Below are 23,882 nucleotides of genomic sequence, written 5' to 3' on the forward strand. Positions count from 1 at the left end.
TCGCATTACTTTCTTCGCGATCGTCTGCGAGCGAGAGAAGCGCGGAAAGAGATAGAGCGGATCGACGACAGTTGGCGTCGTAAGGTCAGACAGAAGACGCGCGTCATCGTAGCGAGTGAGTAATACCTGAGCCGGGTTATAAATCAAATGCACTCGCCGGCTGCACTCAATTTTATCCGCGAGGCGTGCGCTAAGTTTGATCCATTTTCTTAACACCTGGCCTCCGTCCGATGGATATTTATTGCGCCCTCCGTAGCGTGGGTATGACGTCGGCCGTATTGGCCGGCTCGGCGTTTCCGGAAATTTCCATCCGAGCAAGAAATTCCGCGCGGATCCGCAGAGGCGTCGCGACGTCGCCGGGGCACAAACACGGGGACCCCACCGCACACTCTCTCGACAGTTTTATCCTTGTCGGTCTCTTCCATTGTTTGCTAGACCAATAGCGATATATTTTTTGCTGTAAAGTAAGCTGAAGAGTACGCCGGGGAGAAGGAGTATCGCGCGTTCGGCGAGGCGCGGTTTAAGTATATTTTATCGAAGAGAAAAGGAGGCGAGCGTGGAGCAGAAACGCGCGCGCGGCCCGATCCCCCTGAACCGTGAAGATCCGCTCGCGACGGGTGTCTCTGCCGGTAAACGATTTATTTCCTCCATTTCTGGATATGCCTGTGTGCAAACCTGAATTCCGGTGTGTACTCGCCCCGCTCTCACCTGTACGTACAGGTTCCCCTCCCTCTGTATGTATACACAAAACGTTCCCTTTTCTCCCGTGGGATTTAGAAGAGTTTCCGGGTGCCGGTGAAAGGTGTACTTTTGTATCACCGAACCGCTGCCGGTGTCGATTTAATTGAAAAGGCGTCGAGAGCGATATCGACAACGTTGAGCCACACTCACGATCACGTGAATTGAATGCTCCCGGAACTGCGGATCATTTCTGACTGAATTAAAACGGAACACTTGTTGTTTTTCCCTTCTTCGGACGATAGGAGGAAGGTTTTTCTTCTGCTGTTTTTAGCTAGTCTAATTGCGTGTCTATTTCTATGGGGAACCAACCGGGGAAGGCTTCAAATTTTATTTCGAGCGTTTTCCAATCGCTATACTAAACGGTCTTTGAAGTTGTGTGAGAGGGACAAGCACGAGAAGAGCGTTTCGGCTTAGAACCGTAAGAGGACTCGTCGGTAAATAATGCCATAGACGCTGGAATATCGAGAGGCAGTTGAGAACGGTATATATGGGAATCGGTGACAGATCAGGTACTAGCGGGAAAGGTGTTAACTATTTCTCCACCTGCTGGCGAGCATAAGAACTAGCCACCACAGATCCCTTGCCAATAGACGCGCAAAGCTTCACTTTCTAAAACTACAATCGCTACTGCTATAATAATTCGCTTAATCCTCATCTCTCCTTTATTTGTTTGACACATTTTTCACTCCTGAATAATAATTCGTTATCTTACTACAGTTTTTCATTTTCAAAGAAGCATTTTAAAACGTTTATTGTTCGTGGCCCAAGCAACGGGGGCGCTCGCATATTTACAAATTTCTGCGATTCAACCTTGGTGTGCGCGACACTAATCAGGCTATACAGTGAAGAGGTTAAGAATACGGAACACTTTTTTTATTGTATCCAAAACGATCGAGACTGTGGCGTATCTCGAGCATTGGTATTCCCTCGCCAATGCGAATCACTGCACATTTCGCCATATTGAATCGGTAGTCCCTCGCTACTCCAGCTCTCGAACTAGTCGCGATGCAAAGTCATAGTAAAACTTTTGCGGCAGGGGAACCGATCGTCGAACGTTATCGTCAATGCTAAGTCAGCGTCTCCGCTGATTTCACTATTATAAAAGGACAAACACTCGAAACGACTGCGCAGTTACCTACACTCTAAAAGCGCAAGCACGCGGAAGATCCGTTTCTCTGCTCGCAAGCGATAGCCGAGTTATTTCGCAGTATCCGACTTTATGAAACATTCCGTATTTTATACTCGTTTAGTGAAAGTGCAGCGGTTGAAATATTGTTCGCGCCGTTTGTGACACTGCCGTCCATCTGGCTAGAATTTCATCAATTTTTTATATGAATATTTTAAACGCACTCGACCAAGCGGGCGGACGGAAATGGCGCCGATTTTGATCGAACTTTGATGCGAAGCAGCTTTCATAGAAATATTCAACGCTTTTCCTTTATCGACCATTGTCGTATAGATCATGTCGTAATCATATCGATAGAATGAATTTTATATATTTTTTTTTATACAGGCTATTCTCGGTCGAGTGGTATAATCGGAAAAGGAAACTGAATCCGGTTTTCGAAGTAAGTCGAAAACGAGGAATAAAATATTATTGTTCACCGTTCCGTTTTCGAGAAAATTGAATTTGACGATTCGTCGTCCGGCATGCTGATGAATTTTCGAAACCGATTTTCTCGAAAAGGAAGTCTTGTTCTATATTGTCGATTCGCTTCTTTTCGTAGAATCATTCCTTTTCTGGCTGTATCACCTTATCAGAAATTTATAAAACATCTTGCTAGATGTCAATTTATAAAACACGGATAAATTAGAGTTTTCAACAAATGGAAAATCGTCAAAGTAGAAAGATCGTATATCTAATACAAAGTTGGTAGTATAAATTGTGAAAACACTCAGAAAATTCATATAAATTGTACATCTATGCTACAACGATACGACTATTTATCGATAAAAGTAATGTTTATCGAACACGTAGTTACCATAGGAAAAATGCAGTGCGTAATATGGATTATAAAATATTTTAATTATTTTTTCGTCTGCACATATGTGCCCCTCTTTTTGAAATATCTGCTTGCACCTGTCGCGGCAGCTTTGCGATAACTGGTCTTTAGCACATTGTCCCCAACCGTTTTTCTCTTCTTGGTTACTTCATTCTGACTGTTCTATCTGGTTCATCCCTCCGTGGAAAAAAGAACGGACGGGTGACTAAATCGCCTAAAACTTGATGCCTTCATATCGTTTCTGCATGTACATTTTCATTTTACTGCATTCATAATTTATACAATATTTATTATTCGATAATAAATATAGCCACCCAAGTATAACATCAAGATTAAAGAACAAGATTAATAACATCAAGATCAATCCATAAAAGGAACTAAATCCGAAAAATATTGAATATATTAAAAATATATATTATATTGGAAATATATCAAATATATATTATATTCGAAATATATTAAATATTAAATATAGTCCTACTGCGTATAGTAATATAATACTACGTATTAAATATAGTACTTAATATAATACTGCCAAACGTATCATCCTCTAACACGAATAAGAAAAAGCTGTCTGCAATGGTGAACCGGACAATACATTTCCAAGTCATTAAGAGGGCCAGCATGGTTTGAAATCCATATACGTATGCAAGGGTCAAAATCTAGACAAACTGCCGCTTCAATATTGCAATGAGCAGTTTAGAAGTGGTCCATTGTGTTTCCTAAAAGTCCAATCTACGTCTGTATGGAGCCCAAATTGCGAATTTCTACCTCATCGTGGAGTAATTTGTAATATTCGGCAGAAAATTCGAATTCTGAAGCAAGTATGACGTCACAAGATGGCTTCCGCTGAAAGATTCTCTTAATTTCGAGAGATTTAGTGTTCGTATCGAATAAAGGGCTCCATACAGACGTAGCATTGACATGTTCAAACACGGTGGTATGCATTTTTAATTGATTACTTACTTATTTAAGACGTAAAATGTCTAGAAAAAGGCACAGGATAACATAGCGTGACGGTCAAGGCCAAATGCCTGCCGGCCCCCTTAAGATCAGGCAGGCTTCTTAAAACTTGCCCGGTATTTTCGTAAATCAATATTTCCGTTTAATGCGAAATATTTTTGCGTCCCATAAAAGTTTGAAACGGTGTCGCTGAATACGCTTCCGTTTAAGCGTTGTTGGGAGTCCCACGACTCGTAAATATTTTATCGAGCCCGACTAAATTCCGCCAATAAGGTGAGATCAATGAACCTATTATGTCTGGGAATATTTTATTACTGGTGCTCGGCCGCGAGTTTCCTCGACCTCGGCGGCTGTTGTGCGCCATCGGGAATATGCGTCCTGCTTCTTTTCTCGTTTCCCGGTCCCGGGTCCCCCGGCCCGGCGGGTTTCACCAACGTTCTCGCGTTTCGTGCGCAACCCTTGATTTCCTCCTTTTGCGCCCGGTAAATGAAATCGCGTGCCGTGACATTCTCAACTCGTCGGACAGAGGGCCGGGGTCATCTCCTCCGTTCCGAATGCAGCCGCGTGAGGGACCGCGGTGCTCCTTTTGTCTCGCGACTCGCTGGAATTTTTACGAGTTACATTCCGAACGGGACGGAGCCCCGTGCCGATGCTCCTTCGGCGCGGACCTTTTGCTTTCGGCGCCGTTAATTATAGTCCTCGTGTCGGGGAAAGCCAACTCCCTGCCGCTCCGTTGCGGCCCGCGGGAAGAAGCGTGCGACACTCGTGGAACGCGCGTCACCAAGCGAGCACCATCCCCGACGTGCTGGTCGAAACTTTTGTTTTTCATCCCTTCGCGTCTGTCGGCCAGATATCTTCTCACTTGACACCCCCCTCCCCCGGCACTCTATACTAAAATTTGCTAAATCTGTTTCAGGTAAAGGGTGCAGCCGGATAAGCGGGTCAAATCTTTCTTCATACGAAAGGGTCCACAGAGAAAACCTGCTGTGGCAAGTTTCAAGTCGCTACCCCTATCGCGAGGGTAGTTACAGGGTGAACACGGTTTCGTGAACTGTGCTGTATTTCTTCTGTTCCGTTGAACAGAAAATTACGAAAAAATTCACGAACGTTCTACCCGATGGCACGCACGACTGTGAATTTTTTTCGAATTTTAGACTACAAAATCGAATTTATAAAATTCCAGAAACTTAACCCCTTAGCTTACAATGACGTGTCAGAGACGTGGCAAGTCTACCGGACCAAACATAAACAAGTCGTATCAGAGACGTGATGTGCTGACCGGGCCAAACACCAACAAGACGACAACAACATCAACATCATCAATCTTGTTCAATAATCAAGTGATCGTAATTATTTATCAAACATCTTGCAAGGTAAAGTGAATTGTAGCATACACATGTATATACAAATCATAGGACGTCTGCGATCTGCACAACTTCGAACGCTCAGCCAAACCCGACGCATGACCGACCTTGTTGTGGATTATGGCACGCGCTATTGGAAGTTAAATCGTAAGGCAAGGGGTTAAGATTTGCTGTAAAAGTGTTTCCGATTTCTTTTTCTGTCATTTGACAATAATTATTGTATTTTCCTACCTCGTTCGCGGTAAGTAAAAATTTAATTCAAATCAATCGGCAATAACATAACGGTAACGTTCAACTCTTTACGTGTGTTTACCGTTTCACAGAAACCACAGTGCGCTCATTACGAACGGATTTTATTGATCTACAATTGCATCGCGATACACCTAAGAAAAAGTTACGCGAACTGTACTTAAACGTTGGCGTGACAATTATATTAACATCAACGGAATCTTAGAGACGATAAATTACGGTATGCGTTGTTCATTAGAGGTTCTATTACATGTGCTGTTACGTAGTTTACAGGGGCCAAGGAAAACACAGGAGTGCGCGAACGGTGCTGAAAAACTGGTGTACACGGAATAACAAGTCAGCGAAAGATACAAAATTAACTGTAATTACGGGGCGCTGCTTGAGAGACCCTTCTCCACGTTCGGAAACTCCCACGATTCTAAATTTCCGCGTGTTTCAGGTTCTGGACGTTTCCACGAAGAGAACGCGAGCCTTTTCTCGCGCCGAGTGGAGGCGAGTAGAGGCCCCTGAAACCTAAACCTAACCGAGGCCAGGTCCTAAACGCTTCTGCGATATCCGGGCGGCGAGACTGCCTCTTCTCGGAAACTCGATTTTCTCCGGGGCCGATGAAATGAAACGCGTGGAGCGCGTATTGACAAGCCGAGCCGGGTCTCTGATAATTGGCCCGGGTGCCCGCGTCGGCTGGCGCCGAGGGGGCGAGAGAGCTCGCGCTTTCTCGCGTTACGACGCGGAATGGCCCCGTAACTCCGTGTTCCTGCTCGGTTTTCGGGGGTCGGGACAAAGCGTCACGTCGCGCAATTCCAGCCCGTAGTTTTCATTACCCCGTAAAACGAATTAGAGAAACACAGTAGAGGGTTAATGAAGGAAGGGGTCTCGCCCGGCGGTCTGGAAGGGGCGGAATAAGGGGCGAAGAGGCTACCGTTGGAAATTCTGTTAATTTCACAGCGGCGGTTCGCGCAACCACGGGAAACGGGATTCGGTCGTCGCGAGCTCATCCGCGCTTGGTCCTCGGGCCGAGCTGCACACGGTTCCCTGGCTCCTAGCGAATCTTCCTCTACCGTGGCCCCCTGCCTTGCTCCACCCTCACCCCCCTCTGCTCGGTGCTCCAGCTCCTTCGCGCTGAACACGTAGAGCTGAATAAGCCATGGCACTAACCCACATACACGTAAACCCCACGAAGAAGTTCGGCGGGAGCTCATTACACGACCGGAGTATCAACACGGTCGCGGTCTCGACCCGGATCGGTCGTAGTTTTGCACTTCGCCGGTCCGCACTTTTCTCGTTTCGTCCCGGTATTAAATCGCGAGAGGGCCCCGCCTTTCCGCGGTAAACATCCACCGCCCGAAACGCTCGCGCGAGGGCGAAGTTGAGTGCTCCCCCGCCCCACCCCTTTCCTTCTTTACATGTTAATCTCAGCCCCATCCCCCGTCTCCTTCTTGTCCCGTTTGCTCTCGCGTCTTTCAATCCCCACCCGGTCGCCATCCGACTTTTGATGTTTCCATCCTTAGAGCGTTCTTGTTTTTTCAAAATCTCCAGCACGCTCGCCTCCGTTACGCGATCTCTGCCGCGTCTCCGTTTCTCGACCCTGCAGAGTCCCTCTCTCTGTCTCTCTGTCTCGCTTTTTTGTCGCCAGTCTCTTTTCCACTGATTCTTTGTCTCGTCGCCCCCTTCCACCTCCCCTCCCCCTTTTTCGCTGAGTCGCGCGAGTAGTGTACACAGCTTTTAACCCGGATTCATGGCTCGGCGCTGCGCTGCAAGACGACCGGCTCGCCAGGAGCTCGACACGAGCATCGCTCGACACCGAAAAACATTTTAATGATCCTGTGCTCGCGGATCGGAATCCGAAAATTTGGTCTCCCGAGTCTGGCTAGCGTGCGGGAATCGAGAGAGGGGGGAGAGAGAGGGAGAGAGAGAGAAAAGGCCGGAGCACAATGACGCTGCGGAACTCGGTTAGATTTTGAATTTTTCAGAACTCACGGACTTCATAACATTTGAAAAGCTACGAAGGAGCCCGGCTCACTCCATTCCCCTTTGTGCCACGGCGAAAGCAAAGGAGTAAGAGGAAGTATTGTTCCGGCACGCTCGACCCGCTCCGGGTCTCCGGACTCGCTCCGGTGTCGCAGCAGTTTTTCGCGCGTGAATCCACGGCCCCGTCTAACTGCAGGTAACTACGGATGTAGGATAAATTATGCAAATCGCGGCAACTTTTTGCGTTTCCATCAACGAAACTGGAGCGCGGAGATCACGTCCGCCGTCGGACGCCGAAACAGAATGCGGGATCAATGGTTTCTGTCTTTCTTAACACTAAATATCTTTCATTTAAATTTGTTAAGATTCTAGGGATGCAGGCACGAGAAATTATTCAGCAAATTTATTTGGTTAGGTATTATTTTAGAAATATTGCTGAAAATATGGGTGGCAGGTTCTTGTTATTTTTACAAAGTAATGCAAAATAGTCAGCTTTAGTATTCCTAGTGTTGATTACCCCTCACCGGGAATCGTCGCTTACAATTAGTCAAAATAGCCGCACAGCATGTCCATCCATCGTCTTCATTTCCGTTTCACCTTTTTATCTGATCAACGGTTTCACTCATAATCTCATTTTTTAGATCAAATTGTATTCACGAAGAAGTGGAAGATTTTACATGTGGAGGCAACAGGAAATATGTGAATCTTCACACGAGGTGTGGGAAAAAAAAAGAATATGAAATGGAGCGTCTGTTCTATTTTTAATATTTTCATAATTTATACAGGCTGTGTTGATGGTGCAATCGTGGAGGGGCTGATTCTATATGAGAAAATTAATCGAGCATACAGAATGAAATGGTTTCATCCGAAGCTTCGTTTTCGAGAAAATCGAGTTTGAAAATCCAGTGTGTTATTCGATAGGAATCGTCCGACGCGTCTGACCATGACTAACCAATTCTACTTCCTGCACATACTGTAGCGCGCGAACCTGACGGATCTTTAAACTCGATTTTCTAGAAAGCGAAGCCTCAAACTATAAAAATTTATTCCACATTTTCGACTTATTCTCTCATGTAGAATCACCCCCTCCCTGTACAGGTACGAGGAAATGCAAAATTTTTGTAAGAAAATATGAACGGTGGGTTGAGAAAATAGTGGACTGAAGCTTTGACCCCTTGCCTCACGAGTCAGACTCGTGATGAAGATTCTGGGCAAAGTCCAATAAATGTGTATGTTATTAATTTCCTTTGAAACGAAATAAAATTCTATTTCGTTGTAGTTGGTATACATCCTCTGGAGAAAACATTCGCATACAATAGATATAAACTATCTTCTATTTTCTATGAAACTCTGAACGATGAAGAATTTCTAATCATTAAAAAGAAATAGTAGTCCAAGGGGTTAATCGGAAGATACAGTGCAAATGTGGAAGAAAAATTTTTAGGTACATTGTGCGTGTGTATTCTCCATGTGGAATCCGAATAAAAAATTCCCTTCTTTCTCCAATAATTTTGAGAAGTTGACTTAGAATTGTCGTCTGAAAAAAAGACACAAAGTGAGTCCGAGTTCTATTATCTATTTTACCGAAACTATTACCGTTTAAATGTCCACAATTTTCTCGAGAATGGGAAAGTGACGAAACACTTTCTGGATGCACTGCCCTATGGATAAACTTCCCTCTTCTATTAAGAAATTATGAAAGAAGTTTTAATCGCAAGTGGTGCAAGGTGTTAACGATCCTTAGCGACACCCGTCAACCATAATTGCGTTTACAATGCGCACTCGGATTTCACTCGTCGGACGATCCCCGCGTGATTACGTTCCGGGCGCGCTGCAAACCGAACAATTTCCCTTTGGCTTTGCAAAGAATTTCCATTTCGCCGGTGAACGATATTTTTCCCGTCCTTCTGGCCGGGGTTTCGCCCGAAGTTTCATCGCGGAGGTTATCGCGGCGGTCTCGTGTTCCTCGACCCTTCGTCGGGCGCGCGTCCTCTTCTTCGTTTTCGGCGCCGCGGGCGACCAGAAAGTCCGGCGAACTCGAACCGCGCGGCAATCGGCGAGGAGAATTTATGCCGCGGGCACGAGAAGCTCGAAAATCGTTGCGCTAATTAACCGGGTGCCGGTGCTGTTCGCCGCGGCGCGCGGTACACCGGACGCGTGTGTCGATCGATCAATCGGCGAATTATCGAGCACGAGTTTAACCGGCGCATTGTTGCGGTCCCGATCGACGAATTGCGCGTCTCCGCGGTCGGATCGTGCTTCTTCGGGTTAATCCAACAATAATCGGACAGAAACTCGATGAAATGTGCCGGGGCGGTGGGGAACTCGCGGAACAATGCGCGACGCGAAAGTTCTACGGCAGCGTAAAAACGGAATCACAGAAATCGAAGAGCTTGGCTATTCCAACGGAGCACGTTCCCCTACCTTTTTTCTCTCGTGCCGGCGACTTGGGAGTGGCTGACGTTATTAAATCGAACGGGGAATACCTATCGGCTTCTCATCGATCCAAGGAGAAAACTGCCCAGAAGTGTCCATGCTAATTGCACCGGATAGTTTTTGCCGGCCGACCTTGTCGCCGATCGATGGAACTTTCGACCAGAAACTCGTCCGAACGGACCCGACCGGGCCGGAGGAACAACGATTGTTAATTCTGGATATTATTCGGTTTTCTTATTATTGTGGCGGCTCGGTTGCTCGCGCGTCTGACACCGCAACTCTTTCGGTATACGCGCTCCAGTTCGTTTTATAATATTTGAAGAAGTATCGTAGCGGCTTGAACATTGCGAGCGAGATGATGGAAAGAACAGGGAGTGGAATAAATAAGTGAAGCTACACTCCTGTGGCGACCCTACCCTAAGCGCGATCGATATCCTATCGGTTAAGGAAGGTATGCACAGAGTGAGCTACAAAACGGGAACTATGCGCTTGTGGAGCTATGAAACAAAATTGTTTAACTGCTCGAGAAGATACTCCTCTCAAGGTCACCGACATTCTATTTTTCTTTAGACTTTTTCGAGATAATCTTAGTCGATTTATCCTGCATATACTGTTCACTCGATTATGTCAATAACACGGGTCTTGTCAGCGTCGTGTATCGTCCAGAACCAGGTATTCACGGGGTATTCCCCGCGGTAGTGGGGATAATTCCGCGACATTTATCATCCAGGTCTTGACGACATGTATAGAGAGATCACTGCAGTGTTTACTCGATATTTGTCCAAAACTGGGGTCTAGCCAGGGACATGCATCGGCCAGGAGATCGGCCAGAGGATAGTTCCGGGGCTTTTATCGGCTAGGCATTTGGGACATATATACAGTAAACACTGTATATGCAAAAAGGAAAAAAATATCATTCTACGAAAATAACAGCTGCACGGAAGCCCGTTTCATTCCAATTTAAAAGCCAACGAACATGAGCAGAACAAACAATTAAACATTACTTATAATTACAGGTGGAAACAAACGCGCAAACCGATAAATTGTATCTCCCCTCGTGCATAAATTCATTCCGGACGATAACATGTTCGTGTTGCAGATGCTCTCTCGGACCCGTTTGAAATGCACGCAACAAGAAACCGTCCGCGCGCGTATATCCCTCCGGATAGGACAAAGGATCCGCGAGGAAAGGATTGGCGAGCGACGAATATGGGAACATTGAAAAATGGCAGAAAAAGCACGACGACATTTACACGTTCAATTCTTTCCGCAGATTCCCGAGAGCGTCAACGCGAAATCGCGTACTCGCGTTTCGTTTGAAAAACGATCGCGGTTGTGTTACCGTTTTGTTCTCCTGGAAATGAACAGTCCGCGCGGCAATCGATACGCCGCTCGGAGTGGGGGGGGGGGGGGAGGTACGGGAAAGAAACACGATGATAGTTGTAACAGATTTTATACCCGGCTGTCGTTGCTCCGCGGTCCCGATCTGACGATGGCATTGCAGATTGTACCCGGTAACCACTTGGAATTCCATGCTCGGCAAGAAGGATTCTGATGACCTGGATAGCTTCATTGATTATACCAGATGTCCGGTAAACGAAATACCCGGATATCGGGATTCCACAGTCCGCGGGACCAGGGTAGGTCACCGGAACTGATCGCTCGTGGTCAGTGATTTTCGTTACGAACGCGAGTATGCTCGTGTCTTACAAATTAGAGGGACCCAAAAGTAATCAATTATTTTGAAATCTAAAACAAACTTTGTAGTAAGTTCAGTTTTTATTTCTTAATTTATTATATAGTCTCCATCATTATCCAGGACAGCTTGCCATCTTTCCTGCAAATTTTCAAACCCCCTCTTATAGAAATCCAGGGTTCGTCAAGCAAAATATGACTCAAGGTGCCTCCTTGCATCTTCTACGAATGTTTTATTTCTTAAATAATGCTCCAGAGATCTGAAAAGATCAGAGGGAGCAATATCCGGTGAGTACGGGGGTGCGGTCAAACTTCCCATTGCAATTCTTTGATTTTTTCCAGAGTGAGTTTCGCTGCACGGGGCCGGGCATTGTCAGTTTGCAGTATTACACCTTTTCTGTGGACTAAAGATGCCCTCTTCTTCAATAGTTCTGAATACAGCCGTTGTAATTGCTGACGATACAACTCAGCGGTAACTGTTTCTCCAGGCTTCAACAACTCAAAGTGAATCATGCCACGACAGTCCCACCAAATGCACAGTAACACCTTTCTGAGTGATAAGCTAGGTTTAGGGGGTTGATATTGCGGTTTGATTTGCAGGAAGCCATTGCTTGGAACGCTTTATGTTATCATAAAGAATCCATTTTTCATCTCCGGTAACGATTCCGCTAAGAAATGGATCTCTACGAAATCTGGATAGCAATCAAGTGCATATTGATCGACGAATATTCTTGTTGGTATAATTGATGCGGTACCCATATTCCTAGCTTATATGCCTTTCCCATTTCGTGTAGGTGCGTTTGTATAGTTGACCATGTGGATCCAAGGCTTCTCGATAATTCTTGTATACTTAATTTTAGATCATCTTCCACTAGAGATTTTATGGTGTCATTATCAAATACAACTGGTCGTCCACTTCGAGGCCTGTCGGAGAGATCATGATCACCAGCAGCAAACCTTCTGAACCAACGTTGACACTTGTTGACCTTCGGTACGTCTCCAGAAACATCGCAAATTTTCTTTGTCGTTACCGTTGCACGAAAGGTACGTACGCTGCCATTTTATTACAGGGTTGTAAAAAGAAATTACACTTTCTATAATATTTTGAACACAGGCTGCTTTACCGAAAAGTCTCCTCTTCAACGATCTGTACAAAACTAAGGGCAAAACAAATTCTTTGCAAAGAATTGATTACTTGTGGGAACCCCTAATATTTCCCGGCATATCGAGGGAACAATTGTTCCGTATAATACGTCAGGGAACACGGAGAAGGCTGACCGAAGAGAGTTTCGATTGGACAGGAGGAGACTGTTTGAGAAGTCGATGGGATTCCAATTAGACAAATCCGCTTATTTTCGTTCCGGCGAAACATCCCGGAACTTCGACGGGATAAAGAAGTTATAAACTTGACAGTCTTATCGAGCCCGGGTGAAAAACTCTCGAGGGCCGGGAGAGAGCGGGTCGGTTAATCAAACAGGCATCAACGGGGAATTACAAGCGGAGCCCAGCCGAGCCCGAGTCGAACACTCTAAACACACCTCGAAGTTTAACACCCCTATTGTTCGGAGTGGCGGCCACGCAACGTTCGCGGGGCCTCGTTGGGAAGGATTCTTTCAAGGGGGTGGTCGTGGGATCGATAGCGCCGGTGAAAGGTCGCGTTCGCAGGAATCGGGATCACTGGAGCAACGTTCCGCGAGCGGAATCGGGTAACGCGATTCGGTCGGGTATCGCCGCGATTTATTTCCGCGCTACGACGGGAATCGTCGACGAGACCGCGCCGATGCGAGCGTGCGTGTCCGTGTGTCTCTGTGTGTGCACTTGTCCTTTTTCATCTCCGGTATGTTCCACTCGTTGGGACAAAGCTGGGGAAACAAAAGCGACTAGCATTTTGCCTGCAAAGGTAAAGGGGTGAAACGGCGGGCAGCGTTGTTTTCTTGTTCACTATATTTCCCAGCCCCTTTATACGCGTTCCGCGGAACAAGAGAGACACAGTCAGAGAAAAGAGAGAGAGAGAGAGAGAGCGCTTCTACTGCGACATACGAAAGCTCGATAGCGATTAATAATTTTTTCATCGCCCCTTCATCCGTGCCACCCGATGAACAGATCTCAAAGGGAGATAGACCGACCGAGGTCCACGGTCGCGAAAATCGCTGCGGGAAAGCCCGAATGCCGCTGCTGAACGCACGGAAAATCTTTCCGAGTATTTTTCCAGTTAAAACATCTTCGCACCGCTAGCACCAGGAATCTGCAGTCTCGGCTCACTGCAGATTTCTACATTCTTTATCATTTATTCAGCCCCCATTAATTGTGATTTATGCTATCTTCCAAGATAGTAGCTGCACTCTCGCATTCGACGCCGTTAAGACAGACCCTCGAACAAACTTTATCGTTCCGGGAAATTTACTCGGTGAATACAGCGGAATAAATAGTAAGAGCGGTATGAATAAGGAAAAAGTTGGAAATAATAAAAGCTCACGAACGAGATAAGCGAAACGGGAAATGTGTAAAGGTGCTGCTAAAATTTATGCAAATATTACTCCTCGATGTCCAATTTGTAGAGAAAAGAATCGAATGAAAATTTCACTTCTGGCACATGCAAGCTTGTGAAATGCAAGACGAGGAACATGTTAATAAACATCATTTGCCATAAGGAATCTCTAGTCAATGCAAAACACTTTTCCCTCTTTCAGATTATTATGAAATAGTTCATGAAAATGAGAATTCGCATAAAACTCTAGCAGTCTGCTTTGTACAGGGAGTTTCTACATTTAGCGAATTAAGTACGATGCAAATGGACAATAATATTTATAAAGTGAGATTAGATTAGCCATAACGAAATTAAATAAATAAAAAGCGGGTGCTGTAAATATTATAGTAAGTCCAATTAAACTGTTTGGTATATGAAAATATTTAGCGAACAATGTCTACGTAATACTGTATAATTAGTTTTTCGTTACTGTGCTATTCTTGATTGAAATATCAACGCGATAGCACGAAGGATCTCAAATTGTACACGTAACATTGATCAAGTTATAATTCGACTTGCTGTGTCCTCGGTAATTTACAACTACGATCTCCATTTTCGCTTATTCTCCGTCTAAACATACACTGGAATTATAAATAATAAAACGCCCCGAAATCCGACAATGAACGACTCAATAGGGTTCGTGATAAAAATAGTCTGCTCGACTAAAGCGACAAAGTTAAATATAGCGCATCGTACAGTTTACACGTCAATAACGTGTTTCCTGCTAGCCCTCGCTTTCTGAAATTTCGACGCGACGATATTAATCCTCTTATATTTTCACGATCTCCTCGACCGGACATCCAAATTTCATTTGTTCAGCGTTCCAGTTTACCGCCGGCGTAAACTTACACTGGAAAATCGGGAGCACGTTCGCGAACGACCTCTCGAATGTAGGTTCACGAGGTCTACTGAACGAGTTCAGAACTCATCCTGCGGTCACAGTATGCCGGCCAGTCGATAGCGAACCGCCGAGGTCAGAGATACGCCGGGGTCGCAGGGCGGACTCCTACCCGCCAATTAGCTGCCATTTCTTTCGGTCTGGAAACGAGTGTTTACCCGCGATTACTGTTTCGCCGAATAGTTTCCATTCTTCCCCGAGTCGGTCGCGAACAATCGCGCGCGACGAAACTCGTCGTTCGCCGAGCGTAACGTCCCCTCGGGAGTCCCCGCTTTTCTTCTCTCATCCGATTTTCCTTCCTCCGAAATTTCCCACTTTCCTTTTACGCCGCTGCTCGTCGGGCCGGTGAACGATACGGACGATGATGGAGCGATCGCGTCACCGAGTAAATCACGATTCCCGGCGAATTCGATGGGAAGTTAGCCGGCTCGAAACGATCGATCACAGTTTCGCCGGGAATTGGGGGGAGACGGAAGGAGAGCCGGGTTCGGGAACGCTTTGAAATATGCAACCCGACAAATATGAAGTCGTCGTCGAATCAAAGTGGCGACACGCGCATCACCGTTTTCGGCGTTTATCGAAGCGTTTATACGCCGTTTCAGCCTAAACCCCGACGTATTCCATTACCGTGACAGTGTGCCGGCGGTCGTCGCGTTGCAGCTTGTCCAACAACTTTGTTGCGTCGACTGATAAACGAGACCCCGTCGCGTCCGAATACGTGAAAGACGGTGCGAAGTTGCATTTCGATGCATCGACGCATCCCCTCCAGATTTTGCGACCCCCTTGCCGAAACCTCTTCGCTCATCTCGGGGAATTCTCTTTCACGCGTTTCGGAGAGTATTCTAAAAGACGGGGCTCGCTTCAGTCACCGTAAACAAGGTTCGCCGATGCGTGAACCCTTCGGATTCGGAGCGGGCCGGGAAGCGTGTGGAAGTGGTAAAATATTGGCAAATATTTAAATACACCGACAGAGATATACTTGGCAGCACACAGCTCGATTTTCTCGCATCCCGTGTCCCTCCGTGCACACGGTTCTGCTTATTCGGAGCAAACACATATTTAGAAGAATAAACAGCGTGTCCCTACGGCGAACACGTAATTCGACTATAAAATTGCCGTGTTCGAAGGGTTGAATGTTTTCTCTGATTTCTTTTCTCTTCTCTTTTGCTTTCTAAAAGCGTCTCGTGTTGACTTTTTTCGCCGCGAGAATTTTTTCGAACGCGCCCGAACGGACTTCTTCGACCGCAATTGCAGTTGGACTTGAACGCATGACGTTGACGATTCTCGTGGTGATTTTTCATTTAGTTTTTATTTCTTCTGTTTTTTTTTCTCTCTCTCTCTCTCTTTCTCTATGTTTTATTCGTAATTGCTAAAGGGCAAGCGCGGCAACGAACACTTATCTATAAACCAGCTTATAAGTCCCGGTTTTCTTAGTCTGACATACTTGCCGGCGCATGCACGCGATGCAATTATTTAAACGTTCTCCTTACTGGAAAAGTCAAGATCCAGCCGGTCTGCTCTCGAGTCTGCTCGCGCGTAATACTCGCGTGTGGAAGACATTACGTTTTTTATTTTTTTAACGATAACTGCTTGGCTGTTGTACTTCCTCGGAATTGGAGTGAACAATAACGAGCCGGAAAGGAAATGTATTGCTGTTCAACCCTCGCGCTGCTAATATATATTTTTTTAACGCGAACTAATAGGAGGGGGGAGCCATTTTGTGCCCGCTTTCAAGAAATATTTGCAACGACCATTTCAATGTTCGCTGAAGAATAAAGTAACAATAAACAAGCATTTTTGTTGTCGGAAAGACATTTCTACAGGATGTCTTAGAAATGTTGTACTTCCTTGTAATTCCAGAGATCATTTCAAGTAACTTTTTCCTTTGCGAAAATGTTCTCCGTGGCACCGTTGAAGAGTTGTTAGCGAAAAATGCGGACCAATCAGAGCGCGCCTACAGCGAACAGATTCTTGGCATTGGCCGAGCCGGAATCTGTCCTCTGTAGCGACGCTCTGATTGGCCCGCGTTTTTCGATAATAACTCCTCGACTAAGCCGCGGAGAACATTTTCGCTAAGGACAAAGTTACTTCAAATGACTTCACGAATCGTTCCTTTCGAGGGAGTACAACATTTCTGGGACGGCTTGTACAATATTTTTACTTGCACAAACAATTGGTAATAACAAATTTGATAATCCGGGGGCTAAACAACTTGACCCATTAGCCCATAGTACATTCCGCCAATGTCCCAAAAATTGGACGGGCTTTAATTTTTATGTTTAGATAAAAACGATAACAATTATGGCAAAAATAATTCCAGTTGGTTAGTACGAATATCATTATACAGTTAGCTTAATTTTCTTTTGTATTTTTGAATTGCGGCGGGTAATGGGTTAAACATTTACTCTGCACTCACTTTTGACAATTTAATTTTATTTAGAATTATTTTAATTGAGAACATGTACGACCGGGGCCCGTTCTACTTTACCAACAGTGCTCCCGTGACTCCGACAATGTTTACGTCACCACTATTTCCCCAATATACGTTTCCATCGACATCCTGTTTTCATCGAAACTCTGTTCTCATCGACGCATACATACATACATAATCATGTATATTCACTTCGCTCGCATTCGCGGTATTACTGGAAACAAAACTTCAATTCAGCCGAAGCGAAAATATAACAAGTGCTGCATTTCGGCAAAAAAGTATTAGTCAATATGTGTATGCCAGCGAGAACAGCATGTCGATGGAAACTGATGTTCGTGAAAACAGGATGTCGATGATAACTGGATTTTTGTGCAAAACAAAAGGTTCTCCGCGTTCATCGCAATGGCCAGAAGCCACGTAAACATTTCTTTCCTATTCGAATCATTCATATTTGAATCTCTCCATTGTTCTCAATTTCACATTTCCCTAATTTTGTCATGAACGCATAAAATCCGCAGTCTAACGATACATTGGGTAAACATCTTTACACCGTCGGTAAAGTAGAACGAGCCCGTATGACTGACCTTCGCGCGCCGATTCCAACAACAACGAAAACACGAGCTGTCGCGCGACCTTTGCGCACGAAAACAACGAACTTCTGTCATCCGAACGTCGAGCTCTGTTATCGGAACAAATAAGAGCCGGAGCAGGGAGTAGTTAGCGTGCGGCTTTATTATCCGAACTCGTAGTTTATGCCAAGACGGCAGCGCAGCCCGGCGTGTTCGGACAAACGTGGCTCTACTCGAACCGAAGTGGAACGGTTGATGTTTACAATGCAGACGTCTCCCGAGCAACTCGCCTTGAATGTTTCACGTGCAAAAGGGAGGAGAACTCGCGGCAAATAAAATACACATGTAAACCCCTGGTCGCGCAGCATCTGCAGACAGTTAGTTAGGCGCGGGGTTTCAGGTTTACGGGAACGTCTGGCAGCCGCCTATTCGAGCTCGCCCGCAGCCGCAACCATATTCCTCAGGCCGGGATGGTTCTCAAAAGGGCATCGTGCATGTTCCTCGAACTTAGACGCTCGGTTCACGCGGTCGCCAGAGGAGAGGCTGCGGGCTATTTGAGCTGCGTGTATCCGCTCCCCGGTGGCTGGCAGCGCGTCACTCGCCGGTTGCTTCATTCAGGAATCGAATTAGCCATTCAACCGCGAAAATCGTCGTGTAATTTGCTAGCAGCGAGCGCGTTACACGCCTCGTTCTAACTCTCCCTTAACCGGGCATGGGGTGTGGGGGGTTACGTGGGGTTGCATCGGATTAGGGAAGAAAATCACAGGGCCGAGAATCGTCGGAACAAAGAAAAATGGGGAATGGCTTGTGTCTGGGAAACGAGGAAGGTTCAGACCTTTTGACGCTCCACTATCAGAAATAACAGACAGAGAGAATGGGAAAGGGGTAAAAGAGGGCGCGGAGTAGGCGCACCCGGGGATGAGTGACAGAACATGAAAGAGGGCGAAGGAGAGTGAAAGGCAGAGAGGGTGATCGAGAGAGCAGAGTTCGAGTGGGAGCCGGCAAAAAGGGAGGGTTGAACGTACGCGGCGAGACAGACGGAGGGAAAACCCTCCGGTCCGGAGGCCGTGCGGAAAAAAAAAAAACAAAGAGCCGATCTCGTTCCGCAAATATCGTAACGCAGAAATTTCGGCGGGTCCCGGGAGCGGGGAGAGAATTTGATTGCGCCGTTTCTGTCGCGTTAAATTGCGTTCGTTAAAGCGTTATATTAGATACGCTGAATTTATATCACCGAAGCGATTTCTAGTTAATACGGCAGGCAGAGGGTGAGCAGCAACCCGCCACCAGAGAATTTAATTGAGACGGCCGCGCGCACCGGCGCGTACTCCCAAATAGCTGTAGTCCGATTTCAGAATTTCATATCGCTCCGAGAGCCCGCCCCCGGAAAATCCTACTAATTTCTACGCAGTGCGCTGCCGCGGAACTAACGCGGAACTGTTGCGACACCGATGAAGCCTCGGAGTTTACGCGAACGATCGTCTCTACGGGCCACTTGAGATAAGTGACTCGCGCAAGCTCAACACCGGCCCCGCACTTTATTTCGATGATTTCCTGCCGAGTCCCCGGTAATTCCGAACTCATTCGAATCGTCCGTGTCCCCGCTGAGGAACGTTATAATTAGACTGCCGAGGTTTATTCTAATTCAGGACATTAAAAACTAACGGGAGAATAGACGGTGAATTCTCATTAGGAGTCGGTGCCAACCTTACGATTTCGAGTCGGTGGAACTACCCGCACCGAAGCTCGAGAACATCATCGTATCGGAGAAAGACATTTTCTCGGTATTCTTGTCGCTATCGCTTAGTAGCCATAGGCTTCTATGACTTGTAAACGGGTATGACTCTTAAATGCGACTCAGATTTCGTCTAAGAGTCACTCACCAGAACGGCGCAACTGACTCGTAACGATGTTCACTGTACATCGAGCGAAAACAGCACACAATGCTCGGGTTTTATACTAGGTGTACGGGACCCGTCGAAACAACAGGTTAGAATATTCTTTTTTTAATTTAATTGAATTATTCAACAAATTCTTTGGGCACATTCTTTATAAAGAGAACGGCTACAAATTTGAATGCATACATACTTGTTATTCTCATAAATGAATATAAAACAGTCGCTTTTAATTCTCTGTAACACTGTTGTAAAAGCACTTTTGTTTAAATATCCTGAAAACTAGAGGATGCAAGAGAATCATTTTTTTTTTTTCAACGGGAAGTTGGTCACACAAAAGAGACTCAGGTGTCACTTGTTTCAAGTATCTATTAAAATTTTTAGTTTCCTGTGATTTTCTTTGCTAATCGTTAATCCATTTTCTTTTAAACATTGGCCAATTAGAGCAGTGCGTGCGGAATATTTTTCCAAGAATCATCGCGCAAACAAGTTTCGCCGAAAACGGCTTGCGTAGCCGGAATTGGTTTCCTTGCGAGGCGAGATGAAAGTTAGGGATACATTTGTTTAGTTCTCCGCGTTCAGGTTTAATTGTATGCGTACCGACACGTAACCTGGTAAACTGCGATAAAATGTTTATTCTACTGCAGAGGATTTGTTGCCCTGTTGCCAGGGAATGCTATAAATGCATGAACTTCTGCAGTTTAGTTACGGTGCATAAAATTTTATTATCTCACGAAAATTCATATGATATCCGTAAACTGCGGACGTTTTATACGTTTATACGCTATGTATACACAAACCCTCAGACGTTCATGAAGTACACGTATTACAACTTAATTCACGGTACAAATTTTTCTCGAAATTCTCGGATGAACGCGGATTCGAAATTCTTCTAATAATTTCTTGCGACAGAAGCAGCTTTCGATCATCTAAATGTTTCGTAAGGCTCTCCCACGATATTTTCTGTAGAGCACGTCGATTTAAAAATAATTTTCCTAACTTCCCTCGAAGATACGTCTTCGTCTCCTTTATACCGTCAGCGTCTCCGATGCGCGATTGGACCGCAGCCACGGAATCTCCCGGCGTGCGTCGCGTCGAGTCGCGTCGCGGCGTGCGCTTCGATCCGTTCGAAAATTCAGGAAGTCGCTCGTCGACGAGCTAGGGGATGAATTTAAGAACCGGGAGAGGGTAACGCGCGTGTCCGCGAAAAATACGAGCGGCGCGAGCCCCCCGCAGAAGAAAAATCGAACACCTGACGCCGGTATAATTCACGTTCCGCAAATATAAATTTCCGATAAATTCTACGATGGCAAAGGGAACCGGTGCACGGTTCCATACCGTGGAGGGTTGGTCGATGGACGGCGGGGCCGGAGGGTGGACAACCCCCTGCCGGGGGAGGAGGAGGTGGAGGCGTTCGTTCGGAGGGTCGATGATTAATACGTTCGATTTCATAGCGTCGCTGGTCTTGTAAATATGTTTAATTTATACGAAAATGCTGCACTCGGTCAAATTATTGATCGTCACCGGATAAACAACCGTCGCCAAACAAACGAGTGTGCGTAAATACCGTAGCCCGCTGATCACGGTAATTCGTCCCGGTTAGATGACATCGACCGACAGCGTCCCGGGGTCGGCCCGAGAGGACGCGGGGGGTCATTTCACTCGCGGATCCCGTCAAACGTCCCTCGGAAAGGTTTGCTCGCGCGTTTAGCCGGTTAACGACCTTGCCGTCTCCCAACGAGACGCCGCGGACTGTACCGGTTTCGTCGTACACTGGGTACAGGCGACGCGACCCGACGCGACGCGACGCGACGCTTGTTCTTCCGCGTTCAGCGTCGTTGTAATTACGGGCCCGCGAGGACGGAATAACAACGCGGCGAGAATCCGCAGGTCCGGAAGCGGCGGCGACACATCGCATATCCGTAATTACTTGCTCGTGAAATTCTATTCCGTTTCGTCGAACGAGGATCGTCTGATCAAGCCGAGAACCGGTCTCGTCGTATCCGGAAAACAAAGGGATCGGGCAAAAGGCAGGAGGAGCATCGCTTCCGCGTGCGGATAGTCCTTTTTGGAAATTATAGAAATCGATGCCCGAGAGAAGGTCACGCGGGGCGCAGGAATAAGGAACCGAGGAGAACAGCAGGGAAATGGCGTAAGGGTACCGAGGAAGAGGAAGAGGAAGAGAGAGAGAGAGAGGTAGACGATCGAAGTGGGGGTGGAGGGGGGGTCTGTACATGGAGACGCGAACGCGGAGCTATGTGCAAGTTACCCGGAAGACGAGGCAGATCGGGCCTCTTCCGGGCGAGAATTGAGACGTAGTCGAGGGAAAGGTGTCTCGTTGTTTAAAGAGCGCAGTCGGTAGATCCCCTCGAGGGATTCCTAGGGATGGGGTCGGGCGAGCAGCTCCGGAGAGGGGCGGGGAGGGGCGAAGGCGGCGGAGGGTAGATTTCGGTGGTAGATACCGGGCAAAGGCTGTAGGCCGTTTACTATAGCGCCTTGTATGTATGTACGGGGGAAAGGCGAGAGCTCCGCGAAAGAGAAACAAAGAGCGAAACGAACGGCCGGGGGTGAAACAGAGAAAGAGAAACGAAAAGGTAAATATACACAGGCCGAGAGAGACCGAGAGACCGAGCGGGTGGAAAGAGAACGCCGGTGCCCTGGGAGAAGAAGGGAGAGTTGCACGGACGAAGACAGAGCACGCAGAGACCGAGAGGGAGAACGAGGAAGAGAGCGAGGGATACGTAGCGGTATAGCTTCAACTTTGGCTATGCCGCAGTGGTATCGAGCGGTAACCCCACCCTTTGCTCCTGGCGTACCCCTTCTACCCCTTTCGTACTCAACCCACCCTGCCTACATCATCCACCCACACTACCAACCTTCTCTAGGGAGTGTTATAGCGCTCTATTCGCTGCTATGTTCACTCGAACGAGTCCAAGTCCTCTGTCCGCTTTCCACCCTCCCTCTCTCTCCCTCTCTCTCTCCCTGGCCATCTCGGTCGCCCTCTTTCTCTCTAACGTCTTCTTTCTCTGACCAATTTCTCCTTCTAGCCGAGTTTCATCCTCACATCTCCTCCGACCTGGTCTTCCCTCGTTTACCCTAGACTCGCTAGTCTTCAACCCCCGTAGAACCACTCTTTGTCTCTATCTCTCTCTCTCTCTCTCTCTCTGCCTCGTACTTGTCCTAGACCAGTAGCTGCACCACGTGGCAGTACTAACGCTAACGCCACTCCATTTAGCCAGCTGTACGCCGCCAGGAATGCCGAGATCATGCATTGGATCGAGAGTTGGTACGTTCGAAGCTTTGAGTGCCGTTTGCGAAAACGCATCGGCTAGTCCCTTTGAGCCTATTGCCTGTTCCGTCCGTATACCGTCCCGGTGTATAGGTAAGACGATTATGCGACTTGGACGCAGATATGTCGGGGGGATGGTATATATACGCTGCCGGGTCGACGGGCTAACAATGTCGAGAGACACGCCGGATTAAGTGTGTCGACAAGGTTCCGATCGTGTAAGCGTAAGGACGCCTCGGGACGCTAAGTTTGCTTGTCTATCGTCAGCAGTCGAGCTGCCTCCCGAGCCGAGCCGAGCCGAGCGGAGCGGAGCGGAGCGGAGCGGAGCGGAGCGGAGTACCGCCGGCAGCGGCCCGATCTCGTTTCCCTTCGTTCCCATCGATTATCATCCCGGACACCGATGCCAACCGTTCTATCTCCTCGCGCCGTTTCCTCCTTTCATTTAATATCAACCTCCGTGGCCCCCGCTCTTTATTGGACAGTTTAAGGCACTATACGCGGGGCATCGTTGCCTCAAAGTTCCGCGCGAGCCCCGCTACCCTTGGAATACTGCCAAACAATTATCGTTACACAACGGGGCATCGGGATGCCGCGTTTAATCATGCCATCCGCGATTCACTGCCCGACAGAATCGGACCTCCCGGTCGATTTTTATATTCCGTTAACGGCCTCTTTCTTTTCTTTTTCTTTTTTCTTCTTTTTTTTTTTGTTCAGTCTAGGGCTGTGCGCTCTTCGCGATTTCCGATCGGTCACTCCCGGAACGGAAATATTATTCATCGCGAAAACACGGTGTTAACACTGAACCTACCGCGGTCGGAATGACCGGTTTTATATTTTATGATTATTGAAACTGTAGA

At 46.9% G+C, this 23,882-nt stretch overlaps 1 protein-coding gene across 2 annotated transcripts in view; it reads right to left on the bottom strand.

Moving 5' to 3' along the window:
- The window catches only part of LOC143352922 (irregular chiasm C-roughest protein), a 304,492-nt gene that overhangs the window by 155,969 nt on the left and 124,641 nt on the right, over positions 1-23,882 (bottom strand). The window lies entirely within an intron of this gene.

This window comes from Halictus rubicundus, chromosome 3, assembly GCF_050948215.1.
Source record: "Halictus rubicundus isolate RS-2024b chromosome 3, iyHalRubi1_principal, whole genome shotgun sequence".
Classification (NCBI taxonomy): Eukaryota; Metazoa; Arthropoda; class Insecta; order Hymenoptera; family Halictidae; genus Halictus; species Halictus rubicundus.